Below are 21346 nucleotides of genomic sequence, written 5' to 3'. Positions count from 1 at the left end.
ACTGACAGGCAGGAAAGAAAAGTCCATCTACAAATGTACACTTAAAATCATCAAAATGGCAAATGTGATTATTATTATTGAAACCAAGTATTATATAGCTCAGAGATGACTTTGAACTTATGACTGTTCTCCTGCTCATCACCTCTGGAGTGCTGGGATTACAGGCACTTAATAATACACATATTTTATCATAATTAAAAAGGACATGTTCATATAGGTAGATATGACACATATTTTATCATAATTAAAAAGGACACGTTCATATAGGTAGATATGACATGAAATGTAGTGCCGCGCTACCACCCGTTCACCATGTTTGAGCGAGGGGCTGAGGATTTAAAACAGAGACAAGACAGCAGGTTGTTCATCTCAGTAGAATGACAAATGCCATTTATTGAAGGAGGGAGAAAACCTTAAATACAGGCTTACAGCACAGTGGGAGAACCCCGGAGGGCAGAAGTTCGCTACAGATGTTTTACATTCGTGCATCCTAGCTGTTTACACCAAATGCAGGGTACACAAACAAGGAACCTCCAGTAAGCTGTTTTAGGAGGAAGGAAACCGGCAGGAAATCAGCATAGGGAGGACATCTGATCAAGGTCAGCAAGTAAGGCAACAGCTACCCAAGGAACGGGGACCAGGGCCCAACAATGAAAGGAGAAGTAGGGTCATCCAGAGGAACAAAAGAGACCAATGAAGGGTATGGACCAGAAATGGGGCGGGGCGGGGCGGGGGGACGACAGGAGGGAAGTACACTCAAGTGTAGCATGTATACTTGTGTGAGAGCATCCTATATAACACAGTGCCGTGTACCATAAACATACACAATGAAATTCTTTTTAAAAAGAAAAGAAATGGGCTTGGCAATATGGTTCAGTAGTTAAAGGCTCTTGGTGCACAAACTTGACAGCTGGAGTTTGAGGCCAGAACCACAGTGCTTCGAAGGACAGAGCTGGCTCCCAAAAGTCATCCTCTGACCACCATAGGTGTGCTGTGGAATGTACACACCTGTACACACACACACACACACACACACACACACTAAATAAAATAAAACATTGAAGAACTGAATAGTTATATTAAACAACACTACATAAGGCAGAGAATTGTGAGGGGATGAAGTCCAGAGTGAACAGCTCCGCTGGTGTATGGTCTAGCCCAAACCCAGACTCCCCACACTCCATCTCATATACCTTCCCAATAGCTTGAGAGGGGAAGAGCATCCTCTATCCACATGATACCAGGAAGCAAGTGCCCACACAGTAGGTCCTAAACTGCTACAAACTGGCTCAAAATTTTAGATAGAATCTACTGTAACAAAGCCAAAATGAGTATGTAAGGAAATCTAGAGAGGTTGAATGGGGAGCTGGGTTAAGAATATCTCAAAATTAGCTCCAGGAACAGAAATGGTACCCCTGCACAAATATCTTCTAAAATTTTGTTTTAGAAATAGTAAATAATTACACATTTTAAGACTACAATATAAAGAAGAAAATAAAGCCACACCTAATCTCGCCCACGGTGACTCACTGTTAGCATTTCAATATATATCCTTTTTTCCATGTATCTGGAGAGCAGTGGCTAGCTCCTTGCTAGGCCCCTGGAAGCTGGGGTGTGGTTTTTGCAGGCTCAGACAGAGCAGATCTTCCCAGGAAACCCCTTCTGGTGCCCAGACTGGGTGGTGACATTTCTCTCTTCTCTATGTGCAGTCACACAGCCCAGGTAGTTTGTGGATAGTTTGTGGATGCTTTGGGGATAGCAAGGCACCACAGAAGTTCAGTCCCCACCCTTTTATGAAATGCACACTGATCAGAATGAGCACATCCAATGAGCTGAACGGAGATTTCTACATGGACACCCAGAAATGGCAAAGAATTAACATCCTAACTTTGCTCCACCAAAAAGGCTCAGTTTTCCTACAAGCCATGCCTTTTATAGGCCCTCAACACGGGCACATCTTCCTCCCTCCTAGAGTTTTCAAAGCTAACTCCCACAAGCAAAGCTCCTTTCTTGCAGGTGAATATGCCAGCAAGATCGGGAAGCTAGCAAGCGACATCAGAGGCTGCAAGGAATGATGGGAAGGAAGGGACATGGAAATCAGGAATCCTGTGACTCAGGCTGGAGTTTCTGTATTCATTCAACAAACACTTGCAGTGACCCGTTTGTGAGATCAGTGCTTCCCAAGAGAAATAGGAATCAGCTACATGTGTGATTTATCATTTTCCACCTCCAAAAGAACAGTGAGGAAGCCAGGCATGGGGGCGCATGCCTTTAATCGTGGCATCCAGGAAGCAGGGGTCAGCAAATTTCTGTGAGTTTGATGCCAGCCTAGTCTACACAACAAGTTCCAGGCCAGCCAGGGCTACACAAAGAGACCCTACCCAAAAAAACAAACAACAAAAAACGATAAAGACAAGTAAAATTACATTTTTAATACATTAAAAAAAAACAAGTATATTTGAAATGTTACCATTTCAACAAACAACCTATATACAAATTGAGAGTTTTTAAACTCTTTTCCATACAGGTGTTCAGTGGTAGTTTTACACGTACAATAATCTCAGCCAACATAACAAACCTTCATCTTATAGGATTGAACCACATTTAAGGTTTCACAGCATGGATGGCTGAAGAGGAGATTCACATACCCAAATTATTATAAGCATGGTTAAGGGCTGAGTAACACTTTATATTTAAACAAATTAAGACTTAACAAGATTAAAAGTTTAGCTCGTGCATCCCATACTTCCAGGGCTCAGGGAGTGTGAGTGGCTTACAGCTACAGTAGATCCTCCAGTCTGAGAGCTTAAGATGGAACACTAAATCCTGCCCTTGAGATTTCAACTGAACAGGGAGCTCCAGTAAAGAAACCAACAATTAAAAGAAGTATTCTTATCAAAACAGCTGGGACCAGACACTTGTAGGTTAACTTTAGTTCAGGAGAGGAGACAAAAAAGTAGTATCTATATAAACAATCTTTGTACATAAATACACATTCATTTGCCAATCTTTTTTTAAATATTTATTTTGCCAGGCGTGATGGCATGCACGGTTAGCCCTAGTAGGCATGCAGATCTCTGTGAGTTCAAGGTTAGCTAGGACTACATAGAAAGTTCCAGTCCAGTCAGGGAGCCAAAGCTATATAGTGAGATTCTGTCAAAAAAAAAAAAAAAAGAAAGAAAGATTCATTTTGTTTTTATTTATATTATGTGCATTATTTATTTCTGTATACACACATGTGGGCCCTTTTGGAGGCCAGGAGGGGGTATCAGATGCCTTGATACTAGAGTTACAGGCAGTCGTGAGCCACCAAATGTGGATGCTGGGAACACAACCGCAGTCCTATGTACCTTTAACTTCTGAGTCATCTTTTCAGCTCCTCATTCACCAATCTTATGGACTATAACCAATAGGTTTTTCAGAATAAAAGTGTGCTGATTAGAATTTTGATTTGCTGTCCTTGTACAATTCAGATCCATTATGTGTATGTGTAGGGGATTAATTTTAGGATTGTACTCAAAGGCTACAGTCAAGGAGGAGCCAATGGGAAGGGGCACATGAGGCAGATACAGGTCATTGACTACTCACCCACCATCCTCACACCCTTCTCTGGTTTGACTGAGGTAGCAAGTAGAGCCCCTTGACCTTTTGGAAGCTGTCATGGTCTACTAGGGCCGTGGAAAATTATGATTGGTTTAACTTTTTTTTTTTAAATCTTATTTATTTATTATGTATACAGTGTTCTGTCTGCATGTACACCTGCAGGCCAGAAAAGGGCGACAGATCTCATTGCAGATGGTTATGAGCCACCATGTGGTTGCTGGGAATTGAACTCTGAAACTCAGGACCTCTGAAAGAACACCCAGTGCTCTTAACCGCTGAGCCATCTCTCCAGCCTCTGGTTTAACTTGTTGTAGGGCATAGCATATAACTTAGTTCTGGCCAGTATGGTTTCTGGATAAGTGTTTTGTCATGGCTTTGGCAGGAAGTTTCTTTGTGACTGGAAAGACAGAGTAGACAGGGAAAACATCTTTGGCCCTTGCCCCCTTCTCCGTGTTGGAAATGCAGTTTCATGACCGACTGCAGCCATCATGTTGTGAATGCAGTGAGATTAGCCCATGACATGCAAAAGTACCCCGCTGAAGATGGGCATGTGTGGGCAGTTACAGCACTCTAGACTTTTCCCTCCAGTTGAGATATATAGCCCAGGCTGGTCCTCAACTTGCTACACAGTCAAGGCTCATCTTGAACTCCTAATCCTCTGCCTGCCCTTCTCAAGTGCTAGGATTACAGGCATGTGGCACCACATCTGTTGTGTGGAATAATTAAATATGTTCATCAATAAAGTTATTATTAGCCTAGCCCCCCATTCCTGGAGCTGAAAGCTTCGTGACTATATGCTTACTCTCCAATGCACAGCATACACCTTCCAAATCTGCACTCTGGTAAGGATATTATCTGAAACCCACCATAGCTGGTCCTGACCTAACAACCAGAAACCAGGGGTTCGTTGTTGAACCATCTCCTGCAGAGTCTCTGGTGGTCGCAGAAGAGAGCAAACACCCTGCTCTCTGACTTTAACTGGAGACAGCTAGGTAGAGTTTGCCATTGTAATTAGAATGCAGTAAATCATGCACTGAGGAGTGTCTCTTCCTTGGTCTTCTTACCACCATGCTCCTTTTGAGGCCTATATTCACATGCTCATGCAATCCCTCCACCTGCCTGGGACTCCACCATGGAAGTCCACGGTCCTAACTTTTTCATACTCAATCACATACTTTATTTTGTGATACTAGGTATTGATTGAATATGGGACCTCGTGTATTAAACACAAGCACTCTACTGCTGAGAACAGCCCCAGAACTATTTTGCTTTTATTTTGAGACAGGACCTCACTAAATTACCTAGGCTGGTCTTGAACTCACTCTGTAGCTCATAAAGCCTTAAACTTAGGATCCTGAAGCCTCAGCTGGAGAGTAGCTGTGATGACAGACATGTGGGAACTGGCCAGTTTAAGCATGTGCTCTTGTGCAGGGCCTTCTGGAGCTGTGTCCTGACTTCTGTGATGACTGCAGCTATCAGGAGAAGGTCCTTGGGTTGTGCTGTTTTGCAACCCCTGTGGCATCTAGCACCAAGCATGCATGCAGCTGAAGTGAAAAAAAAAAATCTGTACAATCGGTCAGCAAAAGAGTAGCATTCCTGTTTATAGAGTAACATTTAAACCAGTGGTGAGCTGAGGGTCTAGATGGCCACCAAGTCACCCACACTCTTATGTTCTGCTCCAGCATTTGACTGCAAGATTTATCTTCATTTCTTAACATGTGGGTCAGTTTGGAAGCCACAAGCCACAAGATCCTTAACTATTTGACTGGTGTTCATGTTCACTCTCCTATTTCTTTTATTCATATTGCAAAGAACTTACTCTAAATCTTTCCACTCCTTTCTTGGAAATTCTCCATCCTCCTGTTCCTGCCACATAAGGACAAGTATCCTTCAAATGTTTCCTGGGAACTCTGCTCTGCTCTCCCTTTGCCCTGTCCAATAGGACCACCTATGAAGGGCTGGACAGAGAGGGAAGGCCTGGCCACCATGCCCCTGGTTGGTCAGTCTCAAATGGGACCAAAGCTGGCAAGGGGTGTTCTATCTGGGGCAGGCAAGAATCAAAACAGTCGGGCTCTCCAGGGAGTTCTGACAGTGCAAACACAGAAAGCCAGGGAATCTTACTAGTTTACAGAGACAAACAGGAGGCATGGACTTGGCAGACACTGGCCCAAGTAGAAGACTGGAAACGGAGCAAGCAGGGTCCTGAGCACAGTCTACGAGGGGGTTGCCTCACACCAGACAGAAGGAAAACCAAGAGGACATCTTCTTTTATACTTAATTTCTTTCTTTAGGCCATCTTTTACAGTTAACTGCTTGACTATTTGACTTACTATACCCAGTGAATTCCCTCCACACCCTCTGAGCACCGCCCCCCACCCCCAAGAAACCTGTCTGTTTACCTGGCTGCCAGCACATTTGCAAGTGTGTGACACTGTCATGTGAATACTCAATGCCTCAGGAGAGCAGTGGCTGCCTTAGGTGGACAGCCCGTGGGAGGGCCTCTAACATGTCTGCAAGGAGAGAAGAAGGAGGGAGAGAGAGAGAGAGAATAAAAAGTGCTCGGCAACATGCTAGTGTAAGAGGCTGCTTAGAAAAACAAAACAGGTCTCTATCCAGTTCCAGAACGGCAGCAATGTGCGGGGCGTGGGGGCAGCCCAAAGTTCAAGGAAGCAAGGAGAGGTGATAGACAGCAAACAGCAGGCTGCAATGGACAGATTTCCCTGAGAGGCAGGAGGCAGACAGAGCAATTACTCTTGTAAAGCAGAGAGACCCACGAAGCAAGGGAAAGAGAAGAACAATGCCCAAAGGGACCGAGGCAGAATGGCGCATCCCAGGGAGAAAAGAACAGTTTTGTCATTAGACAAAGGAAGTTCCAGCTCTTGAGACATGTTGGTTATCTAGGAGGAAGAGAAGATGATGGGGGGAGTGGGTGTTTCAGGCCAATGGCTTCTAAAGCTCAAAAGTGAGATCCCTGGAAACTTTCCCTTCAGCCCACAGCTACATAGTGACCTAGGACAGTGGAGAAAGTCTGGAAGTGCCGTCAGCCCACAGAGTCACCAAAGGGACTCCCTGAGGTCTTAGGTTTCTGTTATAGGTAGGCCTGGGGCCAGGCAGTGAATGCAGGGAGGAAGCAATGAGACCAGCCCAAGGGGAGACGCTCCCTAAGGAGATCTTGATGGTGAGGAAAGTTCCCGGTGTCTAGGAAGATGGGCAGTCTGGGAGCAGAGCAGGATCATGGGAAGGACAGGCCGGGAGGATGCAAGGGAGTGATTTGATAGAACAGTAATGCTGCTATGGCTGTGTGGTGGCCCTCCTTGTTTCTTAGGGAGCCTCTGTGGGGACCTAGGTTTGTTTGGGTATGCCACACTCAGCACTTCTTTGGCATTTAGCTGCCCTTTCCTGCCTTGGCCTTCTGCCACATCCTCTGGCCCAGTTACAAAGCTGGGTCACTTTCAGTATCCATTTTTTTCCACCTTCCTCTATAGCCCTGGACCCTACCATGTGACCCAGCCCGGCACCTGTAAATTCTGCCTGGCTTCTGGCAGACTTCCATAGCCTTCTGTAAGGATCATTTCTAAGCACATTTACCACAAGCTTTCTTTACTCCCTACCCACAAGTGAGCTGGAATTTAAGTTAGCGTGGGACATAGTCCGGTTGGTAGACTACTTGCCTAGCACGCACAAGGCCCTGGGTCCTATCCTTAGTGACCCGTAAACCAGGCATGATGGTGCAGGCCTGTAATCCCAGCACTTGGGAAGTGGAGGCCGGGGGATGGGAAGATCCAAGTTACTCTAGACAACACAACAAGTTTGAGGCCCCCTAGGCTACATGAGACTCTGTCTCCAAAACAGGGGCTTCCTCTGCTTTCACCCCATCTCGGCCAACACATACAGACACACAGCACTGGCTCTTGGCTGGTCTTTTCCGTCCGACCCCATGTCTTGTCATCTTCCAATTGCATTCCCCTCAACAGCTGCTATGACTCTCCTCTCCCCTCAAGCCCCAGATTCAACTTTCCCCTGCCACTGCTCTGGTCAGCAGGTGAAGTCATCTCCACTTAAGGAATCAGGTTATCTTACATCTTTTCTCATCTCCTTCCTGAACCTTGTGCTTGCCCTAAAGCCTGAATTCCTCACTATATGTCTCCACGGTCGGTCAGAGGGTTTCAGATCTAGCTGTGTTTTTACTCCAAGAGCTGGTGTGTGTGTGGGGGGGGGGGGGGGGGGGGCGGGGGGAGCAGAGTCTAGATATTCCCCTAAGAATTCAAAACAGGATCTTAAAGATGTGTTTGTAATCTGCATTCACAGCAGCATTATTTATAGCCAACATGTAGAAACAACCCAAATTCCACTGGAAGACAGATAAACAAAATATGGTACAACCCTATTTGGGGATATTATTAAAGGAGAAAGAAATGGGCCTGGGGAGATGACTCAGAGGGTGAGAGCTTGCTATTCAATCATAAGGACCCGAGTTCAAATTCCCAGTACCTGCACAAAAACAAACAAACAAATGAACACAAAAAACCAACGGAGTGTGGTCACATGCTTGTAACCTCACCAATGTGTGTGTATGTGGTGGCGGGACAGGGATGGAAGGATAATTAGGGATTGCTGGCCACCAGCCTCATTCCAGGCCTGGTGAGAGACTCTCAAGGGAATAAAACAGAACACTTGACATCCTCCTCGGGCTTCTGTGAATGCACACACACACACACACACACACACACACACACACACACACACACCATAAATCAATGAATAAATAAGAAATAGGGAAGAAGTTGTGATTTATGCTACAGCATGGCTGATCTGCCTTAAGTCTTCACCTCAAACAGTCAAGTCACAGAGACAAGAAGTACGGCAGTGACTGTGGGGGCTGGGGGAGCAGAATGGAGACAGAGTATTGAAGAGGTATGAAGATTTTCCTGGTGGAAAATATTCTGTGGGTGGGTGGGGGGCGAGCATGCTTAACACAACTGAACTGTATACTTTAAAAGGGTTAGAAGTAAATAAATGTTTTCTTTAAAAAATATAATAGATTCTTTTTCCTCACCAAGCTCTTAGATCAAAATTTCCAGAGTGTTGAATATTTTTGTGTTTTCCTTCCAACAGACAGTGGCTTTGCGCCAGACACCATGCTGGAGTCAGGGATTCCAACATTAACCACACGGCAGACCCTCCTTAAAGGGCTTGTAGCCCAGATAAGACAGCAGCAAGCACTTCACATGTTCTTGGCAAAGCTGGTAAATGCAAAGGATTCAAGGGAGTAGGGTGACCTCGACTCCCAGGTCAGAGGGCAGGGAAGACAACATGGCAGGGTCCCCAAAGCACTTATGAGTTCAGTCTCCTCCAGTCCACACCTGTCTCCCTTCACTCACCGCAATTTGCCAAGTTAAAACATTGGATAGGCTTAAAGGTCCTGGCCCTGCCCCTCCCTTTGAAGAGCTGTCCTGGGCCCCTAATTGCCACGTGGCAGAGAAAGTCTTCTGGCTTACCCAGTCTTCTTTCATGCCATTTTCCTCTTCCACACCCTCAGGAGCGGTCTCACTCCCCATCCCACACTGTCAGACCTTTTTAAAAAAAAAAAAAAAAAAAAGAAAAAAGAAAAATCCCTGAGGACATTCAGGTGGGGGAATAAAAGAGATGAGGACAGATTTGTATGAAAATGGCATAGTTAAACCCATCACTGTATGCTAACCTAAAAAAAAAAAAATCAAGATAAAAAACCCCTTCCCTTCCTCTCCCCCTGAACATCACCCCCTTCCCTGGCACCCGTGGAAACGCTTGCTGGAGACGGACAAACCACAAGGAAAAGACCTGCAGGACTGGTTTCGCAGTGAGTGAACACTACGTTTTCACCAGGCGTGGTGGCACATGCTTGTCATTTCAGTTTTTGGGAGGCTGGGGCCAGTCTGAGCACATAGAAAATTGGAGGCCACTTTGTACCCCACAGGGAGAGTCTGTACCAAAAAGCAAGCAAATAACTGGACACATAAATCCACTTACTTTTGCTGGGCAAAAGTACCTAAGAACTGGGGCTTTTATTTGCCTGAATGGTTCCCTGGTCTCTGTTTATACATTCACTCAATATTTTTTTTGTTGTTGCTGATGTTTTCCAAAATCAAATGTGTGGCTGAATAATTCTCACCACTTTTCATTTCTCTTTAGAATCCAGGAGGGGATTGTCTTCCTGGAATTTACTCTCCCTACAACTTGATCGCAGGGCTTTCTGGTATTTCACCCCCACTGGGCTGTCTGTCCTTCATTCCCCATCTTTCCTCCCAAAACAAAGGCATTGCCCCAAACATCTATTCTTGCTGCACCCCCTCCCCTCCCCTCCCCTCCCCTCCCCTTCCCTCCATTCTGCCTCCCCAATTCAGAAAGGAGAGGAAGCAAGAGTATGTAGGGAAAGCCTCACACAGGGCACTGTGCTGTGGAAGGAAAGAAGTGGACAGGAAGCCCCAGGAGGCAGGGCACCTCTGAGAAGACGTGAGCAGGCTCCTGAGTACCTGGTACTCCCAGGCTGGACAGTAATGGCCCTGCTCTGGTGCCTTCTTCAATGCTCTGACTCTGGTCCGGGACTCAGAGGGAGTGTCACCTCTGTGTGGATGCAGTGGTGGGCTGTAGAGGGACAGCAGCTGTTGGCTGTCAGCTCCCATCCTCCTCCCGCTGTTCCCTGGAAGATCTCAGCACGCTCCCACGCTGGCACACCTGTACTGGCTTGCACTCATTGGCACCGCTTGTCCCTTTATAAGGCTCATTAGTTCCAGTGTGTCCACTAACACTTGATATCCTGGGAGTGCTAAGGGTGAGACCCAGGCCATCTGTGAGAATGTAATTTGAATGTGTTCACACTGCCTTCGCAGTGAAGCTACACTCTTCCTCACCCCATCCCATAATGCTTGCACACTCACTACTGCTTCTGGCCTTGCCACGCTCTATTCTGCTTTGTTTTATTTCTTCACTTATTTTAAAGATGTGAAAGTGTAGTTTTTCCAGTGGTTGGTGGGCTTTGTACACATTCTTGTCTTTGCATTCCTGTGTCCAGTAAGTAGGCACTCAAACGTTCCTTGGAAGAGTTCCACAGGAAAGACTACTGGGCCGACTGCAAGAGCATGCCAAGCTGAGGGAACTGTGAGCATGGAGCTCATCCCAGTTGCAGCTCCAGCACACACTGGCTTTGTGAACAGGACACGTCACTGAGGAGTGCTGCTGACCTTCACTGTTCAGTCCGTACAAGAGGAAGAGACCACAGTTCAGTACCCATTCTGATGCTATTGGGAGTGTTCTGTGTGGTATGGCCACTGAAGAAGTACCCATTCTGAAGTGGGCATGTTTGACTTGCCCACCCCAGTGACAAACGTATCATGAGGATCGGCAAAAAGCTTTGCATATGAAACAATGAAGAGACTCGACAGCTCTGTAAGAATGTCCATTATAATTGTTCTGTATGTTTATGTGTGCATGGTGTATATATACATGTATGAGTGTTTGCATGTCTGTGGGCACATGGGGGGGAGTGTCCAAGGTTGACGTCATGTGTCTTCCTCGATCCCTCTCTACTTTATTATTAAGACAGGTCTCTCACTTGAACCCAGAGCTCCCCAGTTCGTCTAGTCTAACTAGCCAGCTTGCTTCAGGGATCTCACCTCTGTGTTCCAAGCACTGGGATTCTAAGAGAGCCACCAGCCCACCAGGCACTGGCATTAAGTGCTAAGGAGCCTTACTCTGGTTCTCACACTTTTGCAGCAAGTGTTTTATCGACTGAGTCATCCCCTAGACTCCATATATGTGTGTGTGTGTGTGTGTGTGTGTGTGTGTGTGTGTGTGTGTGTGTGTGTATATATATATATATATATATATATATATATATATATATATATATATATATATATTTAATACCCTCTACAACACAAATCTCAAATTTTTATTTCTAACCCAGCTGATGTCCTCAGGTCCAGGCGGGCATACCAGATCCTGATAAACTTGTAAGCAGCAGCATACTACAGTATTTAGTTCTTACATGTCTAAGGCAGCCTGTCTTCTGGGGTCTCATTTTATATTATTTCCCTGTGAGGCACATACCTGGCAGGGTCAAACAGGGCTAGTGTTAGAAGCAATGCTGTCTCTGTCCAGACTCTGAGCTTTTGCTCAGTCACTCCCTGAATTGGAAAGGGGTCATCCCTTTCCCCCTACTGAAATCTTACCATATTTGAAGACCAAAAAAATCTCATTGCCATCAAAATGACATCTCTCTCTTGAAAAAAGAATTTCACCATATAGCCTAGGCTGGTTCAAATTCTTGACCCTCATGCCTCCACCACCTAAGTGCAGGGATTGTAGCATGAACCACCATTCCCAGCTAATACAAGCTCTCCATACTTGTACTTTTGCTACTGATGCTAGTGGTATTACAGATCTGCTACCATTACTAATATCCAGCTGCGAGGCTGTTTGCATGAGTTCATGCTACTATTTACTAGTTGCCAGGCATCAAGAAAACAGATCTTTGCTGGGCATGGTAGCTCATACCTTTAATCCCAGCACTCAGCAGAAGCAGAAGCAGACAGCTTTCCATGAGTTTGAGGCCAGCATGGTCTAGACGACAGCAAGTTCCAGGCCAGCAAGATCTACACAGTGAGGCCCTGTCTCCAAAGACAAAACCACAACAGAAAATAGCAACAACAACAAGAGGAATGTTTGCTCTATATAAAGAGAGAGAGAGAGAGAGAGAGAGAGAGAGAGAGAGAGAGAGAGAGAGAGAGAGAGAAAATGGAAAATGGATCTTTCTATATTTTAGCTTCCTCTTCTGCAAAGTAGACACGAGTCCTCCCACATCTGGGAGCTACTTGTGAGGATCAAGTAAAATAGTAAACTTAATGCACGTAACAGAATCATGGAAAAATCGCTACACAAACTGGAAGTATGTATTATACAACCGGCGTTAAGAGATGAGACCACTCTGCTGTCAAAGGAAGCATGGAATGTAAAAGGTGTTTTTATGCAGTGAATTAATTTTATGGAGGTCTATGTCCAGGCACTATGTCAGTCACCTTATCTATGTGACCCCAAGCATCTATTGTCTAAAAACAAGGAGAAAGGCTGAGAAGGTAAGACAACTTCTCTGAACTCGCAAACCTACTCACTTCTGTAGACTTTCAATTTAACTGATTCTATACATCGATATTATACCCCACCTTATCACCTTGTCTGTCTTACCAGTCTGCTGTGGGTGACTGAGGACAGAGTTTATCTGCAATTGCTGGCTAATGCGTTTCTCTTAAGCACTGCAGTAAATACTCATTAGTAAGTTTCCGCTTGGTTGATTAGCTTTTCCACATTCAGTGAGCTCCTGCAATGTCACACAGAGAAAAAAAGTAGAGCAGGAGTTCTAACCTGTGTAGGACTTCCTATCGCAGGCTAGCATATGCTCCAGTGCACCCGTCTACCCCCACACAGTATGATCCATACACAACATAAAGAGAGGAAGCAGCCAAGGGAACGACAGATGGGCCAGCTCAGTGCAGAGCGAATCAACCACACGCAAAGACCCCAAACACAACCTTCCCAAGAAAGCTCTGTGTGCCAAGAATGTTTGGCTGGCAAGCAAACCTTAGAGCAGTCCCTGTCCCCATGGGGACTGCACCGTGCTGGAAACAGCCTTCCAGCCGTGTTTACATCAGCAGATCTGGGACAAGGGGACTGCCCGAAGGCAGCTGCCTGCCCTGCTGCTGACTCTTACTCTGGCCCGCGGACAGAGCTCTACTCCTCCAGGCCACAGCCACAGTACAGCTAGCTTTCCACAGGACACCCCCAGCCCTGAACTGGCTAAAGTAAACACCTAAAACAGGAGGAAGGAGCACGGTTCAATGGGCCTGGCAGTGAGCACACTGCTCCTCCAGTGCTCACTAAACTCCTCCCAGGGCCATTTCCAACAGTCTGCTCAAACCTACCCCTCCCTCCCCACTCCCCCTGCTTGCCTAAAAAATACTTCACTTGGCAAAGTTTCCCGGGGGAACTGCTTCATCTTCCTGCCACTAAACTCCTAAGCTTTACTACGTCTGGACCCATCTTTTTATGCCCTCTTCTTACATGATTGAAGAGGTACTCCCACAGTGACAAGCTTATGCCTCCACATGATGCCAGAAACCACCTGCTACTGTCTTCCTGCATTGTTCCTTCCTCGTCCATCACTATTCACTTTCTCTAATAAGTCATTGGCATTGGCAGAATGGCATGCTCCAGCACCTGCAGACCAGCAGACCAAAAGAGGAGGAAAAAAACCCATACAACAACAACAACAACAACAAAATAACAAGAATCAATAAACACTGCTCATTGATAACTCTCAATATTAATGCTCTCAATTCCCCAATAAAAAGACACAGACCCTCCATCCGTGCCTGCTGCTGTTCCCCTCCTGTGCTGGACAGTGGTGGTGCACACTAGGGAGGCAGAGGCAGGCAGAACTGTGTTCAAGGCCAGCATGGTCTACAGAGTGAGTTCTAGAACAGCTGGGGCTACACAGAGAATCCCTGCCTAAGGGAAAACACAGACTAACTGATTGGAGTAGAATACAGGACCAATCTTTCTGTTGCATCCAAGAAACACACCTTGCCAGCAAGAATAGATATCACCTCAGGGTAAAAGGATGGAAAAGGGTATTCCAAACAAACAGACACAAGAAGCAAGTAGGTATAGCCATTTTAATATCTGACAAAATAGACTTCAAACCAAAACCAACAAGAGGATATAGGGAAGGATACTACATGGTTACTTTTCAAAGAAAAAAAATCCACTAAGAGGGTCTTGCAACTCTAAATAACTATGCAGCAAACACAAGGGTACCCAAGTACATAAAAGAAACACTATTACATAAACAGTACATATTGATGCTCACTCGAAGATAGTGGGTGACCTTAGTACCCCACTCTCACCACAGACATGTCATCCAGACAAAAACTAAACAGAGAAAGGCTGGGGTTAAATAATGTCAAAATAAAATGAATCTAACAGACATTTGAAAAACATTTCACATAAACATAAAAGAATATATCTTCTTATCAGCAGTTCATGGAACTTTTTGCAAAATTGATCACGTATTTGAACGCAAATCATCTCTCAACAGCTACAAGAAAACTGGCATAACACCTGCATCCTAGCTGACCACCATGGACTAAAGCTGGGTATCACCACCAACAGCATCTTCAATAAGTAATTCTGGTGCTGGTCAAACTGGATGGCCATGTGTAGAAGAATTTGAACAGATTCATATTTATCATCCTGCACAAAACTCAATTTCAAAGGGATCAAGGACATCAACATCATCATGAGGGTATCATCAGGGTATCTGGCCTTTCTCAGATACCCTGAATCTGACAGAAGAGAAAGTGGGGAATAGGCTTGAACTCACTGGTATAGGAAAAGACTTTCTGTTTTTTTTTTTTTTGCTTTTTGTTTTTTTTTTTTTTTTTTTGGTTTTTCGAGACAGGGTTTCTCTGTGTAGCTTTGCGCCTTTCCTGGTACTCGCTTTGGAGACCAGGCTGGCCTCGAACTCACAGAGATCCGCCTGGCTCTGCCTCCCGAGTGCTGGGATTAAAGGCGTGCGCCACCACCGCCCGGCAGGAAAAGACTTTCTGAACAGGACGCCAATAGCATAGGCACTAAGATTAACAATTCATAAATAAGTCCTCATGAAACTGAAAATCTTCTGTACAGCAAAGGACACTATCATTTGGGTAAAGCACAGGCTACAGAATGGGGAAATATCTTTACCAATTACACATCTGATAGAAGGTTAATATCTAAAATATATAAAGAACTTGCTGGGTGGTGGTGGCGCACACCTTTAATCCCAGCACTCAGGAGGCAGAGGCAGGCAGATCTCTGAGTTCAAGGCCAGCCTGGTCTACAGAGTGAGTTCCAGGACAGCCAGGGCTGTTACACAGAGAAACCCTGGCTCCAAAAACAAACAAACAACTGAACATCAAGAAAGCAATCCAATTAAAAATGGGGCACGTAACTAAGCAGTTCTCAAAAAGATGAACCACAAAGAAGCATAAAGAAATGTTCAGTACCCTCAGTCATCAAATGTAAATCAAAACTACTTTGATATTTCATCTCACACCTGTGAGAATGGCCAAGATCAATAAAACAAGTGACAGCTCCTGCTGACAGGGATGTGAGGTAAGGAGAACACTCATCCATTGCTGGTGGGAGTACAAATTTGTACAGCCACTATGGAAATCAGTGTGGTGGTTCCTCAGGAAGCTGGGAATAAATCTATTTCAAGATTCAGCTTTACCACTCATAGGCATACACCCAGAGGACTCTACATCCTCCTACAGGGATACTTGATTATCCATGTTCATTGCGGCTCTATTTATAATAGCCAGAAATTGGAAACAGCCTAGATGTCCCTGGACAGAGGAATGGGTGATGAAAATGTGATACATTTACACAATGGAATATTATTCAGCTATTGAAAAAATGAAATTGTGTAACTCACAGGTAAATGGATATAACTAGAAAAAAAATGAGGTAACCCAGACCCAAAAAGACAAATATTGTATATTTTCTCTTATATGTGTCTGTTAACTTCTAAGCCTTTGATAGACATGTTACTATCCTAATCACAGAAGTTAGGTATAGAGTAAGGAACTAGAGGAAGCAGAAGGATCTCCCAAGAAAGAAGAAATAGTATAGACAGACATGAATAGGAGGCTTTGATGGAGAGGAGGAGGGAAGAGGGAATAAATAAGGGAGGGAACATGGGGAGGGACAGCTAGCACTAGGGGCAATCTGAGAGGTCATACAGAAACCCACTACAATAGAAGCTCCTTAAAATATATACATATATGAAAGAAACCTAAATGGAGTCACCAAGTAACAGGGAGACACAGCCCAAAGTAGACATCTCTCGACGCCAAGTAAAACCTCCAGTGCCAGGAATCGGTTACATCTAATTGAGTTGTTGGCCAAAGAGACCCCACGGAAACCCCCAAACAACTCAGGCTATTGCCAAGGCTACAGGTTACTCTCCACAACTGATGGAGGCCTTATTGACGAAGATCACATTTATATATCTCATAGAAAATTGAGAAGTTGAGCTGGTTCCTTGCTAGAGACTCTACCCCTTACTGGAGGAGAAAGGTAAACACGAACCGTGCTGCAAACCCTTTGGTCTACAATGGTGTCCTGCCAGCATCATATGCTGGTACAGTAGCAACACAAACGTGGTGGGAGTCACCAGCCACTACCTGATTAGATTTGAGGCCTGCTCCATGAGTTGGAGCCCATGCCTGACACTGCTCTGGTGGTCAAGAATCTGAGACTATAAAGGTCATGGGACTAGGGGAAAAGCTAATACTATTGTTTTGTCCTGCTGAAGGCACATGGCAATAAGACGACTTCTAATGACATTCCACTCTACCCATAGATCAGTGTCTCACTCGGTCATCATCAGAGAAGCTCCCTCCTACAACAGATGGGAACTAATACAGAGACCCACAATTGGACAGTGTGCCCACAGTGAGAGACCTTGGAATGCTCAGTCCTAAATGAGATGTCTTCATCAAATCCTCCTCTCAGGGCTCAGAGAACTTTGTGGAAGAGGAGGCAGAAGATTCTAAGAGCCAGAGGGGATGAAGAAAGGCCTTCCGTACACAGCAGGACTGATGCACGTATGAGCTGACAAATACTGTGGCAGCATGCACAGGGCATACACAGATCCAAACCAGATGAGGTCCCGGTGCTGAGATGGGGAAGTGGACATAAGCCCTCATCCCTAACTCAAAAGCTATCTCCAATTAGCAACTGCACACAAACAAAACATTAGTTTTTCCAAGGGACTCTAACTGGATATACAAACCACACTTAAGGGCGGGCCCCATGTCCATGAGTAGACGGCAAACTCAAAGATGTTTGTGCAGATTCTTTTTGTTGTATATTGATTTATTTGAGCATTTTGTGCATACATGTGTGTGTGTGTGTGTGTGTGTGTGTGTGTGTGTGTGTGTATACACGAGTGCGCACACATGCATGCACCTGTGTATCTACGTACTTCTTATGCTCTTTCTTTTCTTGTCACTTGTTACTTTGTTCATTTTGTTTTATCCTTGTTATTTGTCATTTTTTATTTGCCAGTTTGTTTTTTTAAGAGAGAGAGAAAGAAGGCATGGAGTTAGAAGGAGGTGGAAAGAATCTGGGAAGAGGAGAAGTGGACACAAGCCCCCAACCCTAACTCAAAAGCTATCTCCAATTAACTCAGTCCTCCCATTATTTTACATTTTAATTTAAAATATAGAAAAAATATAGAAAACATTATTAATATTCAACGTTCTTATATGCACCCATCAGATTTCATCTCCTTATAACCTTCCAAAGATAATCACTGTTGTGAATGTCATTTTAAATTACTCCCTTGCTTTTTTCTCTTTTTAAATATTTTAACAGCATATATTAGTTCTAGATAATAATGGATTTCATTATGATATTTCCCGACATGTATATATTTTGATCACATAAACCTCATTACTCTTTCTTGTCCCCTCCCACTCCAACTGAACCTCTTCCCAAAGAGTCCCCCTTCTACCTTCATGTCTGTGGGTATGTGTGATCCAATGACTTGAGTTAGGCCTATTTACAAGAACACAGGCACTTTACTAGTGGCTACATCACTGAAGAAAATTTCTCTTCCTTCACTAGCAACTGTTAGCTGTCTTAGATCCTCCCGGAATAGTAGGCCTCAGTAGACCTTCCCCATCTGTGATGGAAGGTCAACGGGCCCCCTACTTGTTCAGATCTCCTGTGAGTAATCATAAATGCTAAGAGTCCAAGGGTACAATGCCCACATCTTGCCCAGATGACAACATTCTACAGCACTCTCCCTTTACCTCTTACGTTCTTTCTGCTCCCTCTTCTTTGACATTCCTTGAGCTTTGGAGGGGGATGATATAATTGTCCAGCTTAGGACTGAGCACTCAAGGGTCATTTACTCTCAACATAAATCACTTGAGTCTCTGCTGTAACTGATACCTACTTGAAAAAGAAGCTTTTCTGACCAAAGATGACAGCAGCAACATAAATATTTAGAAGGCAATTTGACAGGTACATCCTGTTCTTTAGCAAAACTGTGCAGTCACCCACTAGGGTCTATGACCTTCCCAGACAAGTTTCTGACTGGGTACCCTATGTGAATTTCCTCTTGTGGAGCGAGCTTCGAGTACAATGAGAACTTGTTACTACAATGGCAGTCATGCAACAAATACACCAGTGGGCACATCCTGTCTAGCAGGTCATTAGTAGAGCATGCAGGGTCAACCGCGAAGAAAGACGGTTGACAACAATTTTCCCCCAGCAGCCTTCACAGCACCTATGAACACGATGAAAGTTATCACTTGCTTTAAGAAAACCAGACTTATTATAACATATGTAATAAACTCACATGTTAAAAAATACAATGCAATAAATTTTGCTAACATAATCAATAACAATCACCACAATCACGATTGAGAAGGTTTCATTTGCCGGTAGTCAGTCTCTACCCTTACCCTCAGCCTCTAGGAACCACTGATTTCCTGAAAGTATAGCCCTGCCTTGCTTAGCATTTTACATAAATGGAATCATACAGAATGGGTTCTTTTCCACTTTATCTCTTCCAGTGAGTATAATACTTTTGAGATTCATTTCCCGATGTAAACTGCATTGTCCAACTAATCAGTTGAGAAATATTTGAGTTATTGTTTTAGGCTATTATGACTAATACTGCTGTGAGAGTTCAAGTACAAGTCTATTTATGAGCATGTCTTTTCCCTTTTCTTGGGTGAATACCCAGGTATGAGATTGCTGGATTGTGTGTAAAGTATATGCTTAACTTTCAAGACACTGTCAGCATTCTCCAAAGTGGTTGAACAGATTTTGTTGTTTTGTTTTTATATCTCCACCACTAATATGTGAGACCTCCAGTTACTGCACGTCCTCTATGACACCTGGTGAGGTTTATTTAACTCCAGTCACTGCGGTTGCTACACAATGACATTTTAGTTTACATTGATGATTGGTGCTGAGTATCCCTGTATGCTTATCACATATATCCCCTTCCCCACTTCGGGATGAAATAACTCATAGAATCTTTTGTTTTTCCTTCCTTCCTTCCTTCCTTCCTTCCTTCCTTCCTTCCTTCCTTCCTTCCTCCCTTCCTTCCTTCCTTCCTTCTCTCCTTCCTTCCTTCTTTCTTTTTTTTTTTTTTGAGACTGGCAAAGAACTTATAGAGATCTGCCTGCCTCTGCCTCCCAATGCTAGGATTAAAGGCGTGCACTAGCATCCAGCTAAGTTTAATAATTTTTTTTTTTCGTTTTTCGAGACAGGGTTTCTCTGTGTAGCTTTGTGCCTTTCCTGGAACTCACTTGGTAGTCCAGGCTGGCCTCAAACTCACAGAGATCCGCCTGCCTCTGCCTCCCGAGTGCTGGGATTAAAGGCGTGCGCCACTACCGCCCGGCTTAAGTTTAATAATTTTAACTCTAACATTTAGGTCAAGTTAACTGCACCTTCAAAATTATTTGAGTATTTTAGGCCCTTTGCATATCCATATAAGTCCTAAAAGCAACCTGTCAAGTTTGCTGGACACAGAGAAACACACCTGTAATGCCAGCACTTGGGAAGTAGAGGCAAGAGAACGAGTAATTCGAGGCTAGTCCTCATTACATAGCAAATCTGAAGTCAGTCTAGTCTACAAAAAGAAAAGTACAAAATAAAAAAAAAGTCTGCTTGAATATTCTACTTCCTATAATTTTAGCACAAAGAGGGCACAGAGATTCATCTCCACAGCAAACGAGTATAACTTTGGACACAATTATTAACAACCTCCATTTTAGAGGACTGGAAGATGACCCAAGTCAGGTGACATTGACTCATGAAAACTCTGTCATATCAAGTAAGAACGCATTTGTGTCCTTCATTTTAGACAAGGGCCAAGAGATTTACTATATACCTATCCCTATGCTGAGTAGTGAACTCTGCAACCTTACCAGCCGGCAGTAACGGTTTGGGTTTGGGAAGGGTGCCCAAACCAAGCAAGAGTCATACAAGGGCTGGTATGATAAAAACTTCACCCAGCACTGGCTAAGTACTGAGTTATTTGAGCACCCCCAAGAGCCCAGTGAAAATGGTATGTCTGCAGAGACTTGAGGAATTCTGTGCCCTTTAATGTACTTCAACCCACACACTCAGCAGACAACCATAGCCTTATGGCTTAAGCAACTGAGCATAACCTATGACCACATCATTTGGTTCATCAATAAGCCAAATGCTAGGGAGCCAGCACACCTACTCCTGGAGAGAAACAGATAGGTAGAGATGAGTGGCGACATACTCTGGGAGAGACAGGTTTTGAGTTTTGAGTGCAGACAAGTCAGATATCTAATGAGACAAAAAGCAATAATTATAAGTAGCATAAATAGAACACATAATCAGTAAACATATTATTTCAATGTCTGCTTTTTAAACACCAAAAAATGGTCAGAAAGGAATGACTCATACTTGGAAGATAAAAAATAATCAATAAAAATTGATTCCAAGCCGGGCGGTGGTGGCGCACGCCTTTAATCCCAGCACTCGGGAGGCAGAGCCAGGCGGATCTCTCTGAGTTCCAGGCCAGCCTGGGCTACAGAGTGAGTTCCAGGAAAGGCGCAAAACTACACAGAGAAACCCTGTCTCGAAAAACAAAACAAAACAAAACAAA

General features: G+C 44.3%; 1 long non-coding RNA gene across 1 annotated transcript in view; it reads right to left on the bottom strand.

The window, feature by feature from the left end:
• Nucleotides 1–285: 285 nt before the first annotated feature.
• LOC128099217 (uncharacterized) overlaps nt 286–21346 on the bottom strand; it is a 47761-nt gene continuing 26700 nt past the window's right edge. Inside the window, exons 3-4 of the long non-coding RNA XR_008214461.1 lie at nt 9102–9176; nt 286–3153 (exon numbers count right to left, since the gene is read on the bottom strand). This is a non-coding gene — a long non-coding RNA (uncharacterized LOC128099217). The remainder of the gene's footprint in view (nt 3154–9101; nt 9177–21346) is intronic.

Source organism: Peromyscus californicus, unplaced genomic scaffold, assembly GCF_007827085.1.
Source record: "Peromyscus californicus insignis strain IS unplaced genomic scaffold, ASM782708v3 Scaffold_6__1_contigs__length_162567912, whole genome shotgun sequence".
NCBI classification, from domain to species: Eukaryota; Metazoa; Chordata; class Mammalia; order Rodentia; family Cricetidae; genus Peromyscus; species Peromyscus californicus.
The sequence above is the reverse complement of the archived record's forward strand: the minus strand, read 5'-3'. Positions and strand labels throughout refer to the sequence as shown.